Genomic DNA, 2,113 nt, shown 5'->3' with positions numbered 1-2,113 from the left:
TCATATTTTTTTCCTGAACTTTACCATAAATTTGACAGCAATTTATGCTTTACTTCTGCCAGTACGCCCGCGAAAGGCAAAGGTCCCAAGTTCGAGTCTCGGTCCGGTACACAGTTTTAATCTGCCAGGAAGTTTCATATCAGCGCACACTCCGCTGCAGAGTGATAATCTCATTTTGGATATATCCCCCAGGCTGTGGCTAAGCCATGTCTCCGCTATATCCTTTCTTTCAGGAGTGCTAGTTCTGCAAGGTTCGCAGGAGAGGAAGTAAAGTTTGGAAGGTAGGAGACGAGGTACTGGCAGAAGTAAAGCTGTGAGGACGGGGCGTGAGTCGTGCTTGGGTAGCTCAGTTGGTAGAGCACTTGCCCGTGAAAGGCAAAGGTCCCGAGTTCGAGTCTCGGTCCGGCACACAGTTTTAATGTGCCAGGAAGTTTCAGGGTGTCGCAGGTTTGGAATCACTTGGGTGTTGACTGAGGAAATGTTTAGCAGCAGACAGACCATGTATGTGGGGCATAGAGGGAGATGGCATCAGTGGTTCATGGTGCAAGTGGGATGGGCATGGATTTCAAATGATCTAGGAAATTGTCGGTGTTTTTAATATGGGAGGGAAGTCTTTGTTCTGTGGGTTGCAGGTGTTGATCAACCAAACCAGGTATACATTTGGTGGTTGCTTTGAAGCCAGCAACTATAGGACAGCCAGGATGATTGGGTTTGTGGATCTTACAAAGAAGGTAAAGGCAGGAGTATGTGATTTGGGTGGGGTAAGAAGTTCTATGGATTGAGGTGTAAGTCCTTGTGAGGGGCCTGAGGTTTTTAGGAGTGACTGGAGGTCAGTTTGAATCACAGGGATGGGATCTTGATAGCAGATGCTGCATGTGGAGGTATCAGACAGCTGGCGTAGACCTTCACTAACATACTCCTGTTCGTTGAGTACCACAATGGTAGATCCTTTGTCTGCTGAGAGAAAAATGATGATGTCATCAGCTTTTAGGGAATGTAGAGCCTGGAGTTCTGCTGAGGAGTGGTTAGCGTCATGTTGTAAGGACGTGAGGAAAGATTGTGAAGCAATCCTGGATGTGAGGAATTCTTGGAAGGCTTGTAAGGGATGATTCTGAGGTAGTGATGGTGGATCAAGTCGGGATCGTGGTTGGAACTGTTGAAGGCAGGGTTCAATGTCAGGTTTACCGTTGGAAAGGTTTTGGGATTGCGTTGAAAAGTGATATTTCCAATGGATATTATGTGTGAAGGAAAGAGGTCCTTTACCAAAGCAGCATGGTTAAATGCAGGTTTAAGGCTGAAGGGGAGACCCTTGGATAATACAGATAATTCGGGAAAAGGGGGGGGGGGGGTTCTATGGATGAAAGGTTGAGAACTTCGTGTGGAGACAGCTGCTGGATGTTAAGGAGGTTGGCCAAGCTCAGTTTGTATGAGAGGAGTGGTGGTTGATGGTGTGACAATTTGGGGAACTGCAGAGGGACAGGAAGGGAAACACCACTGTTGTGGTAGTTTAGGAGAAGGTGGGATAGCTTTTTGAGGTGAAGTCTGGCATTTTGTTGCACTCTGACATTGGCTTGATAGATGATACCATCCAAGGAACCATGAGAAGCAGATAACTTGAGGATTTTGTAGAAGAAGAGAAATTTGGTGGAGAACAAACTGGCAGATGAAGCACATAGGTAACAGATTTTTTGGGTAAGTGCAAGAGATTGCTGTATTTGGAATGATAGAAGAGGCTGGTGTAGAGTAGAATTACATCCAGAATCAGGGACTTTCAATGTTAGGCTTTTGGGAGTAACTCCAAGGGACAAGCAGGTTTCAAGAAATAGAATGTGGGACCTTAATTTTGATGGTGCAAAAGCATGTTTTCGAAAAGAATGGATGTAAATGTGATGGGATTCATCATGCCAAGAGAGGACGTTTTGGAGTGTTAGAAATGGTGGGGTGGCAAAAACGAGTGGCAGAGGGCGAAAAAAGATAGAAACACGGAAGAAAAGCAGAGAAAAAATTCTGAAAAATAAGAAGAATTCGCACGAAAATCATGAGAACAGACAATGGTTAACAAGAGGCAACGAGTGGGCGATAACTTCTCATCACAACAGCAGTCTATAATATC

General features: G+C 45.2%; 1 non-coding gene across 1 annotated transcript; it reads left to right on the top strand.

The window, feature by feature from the left end:
* The first annotated feature begins 334 nt into the window (after nt 1-334).
* Trnas-uga lies at nt 335-409 on the top strand. Its single transcript has one exon. It is a non-coding gene; the product is annotated as a tRNA-Ser (tRNA).
* Nucleotides 410-2,113: the final 1,704 nt, after the last annotated feature.

The sequence above is a fragment of the Schistocerca piceifrons genome, chromosome 7 (assembly GCF_021461385.2).
Source record: "Schistocerca piceifrons isolate TAMUIC-IGC-003096 chromosome 7, iqSchPice1.1, whole genome shotgun sequence".
Classification (NCBI taxonomy): domain Eukaryota; kingdom Metazoa; phylum Arthropoda; class Insecta; order Orthoptera; family Acrididae; genus Schistocerca; species Schistocerca piceifrons.
This window is presented reverse-complemented; position numbering and strand designations above follow the sequence as displayed.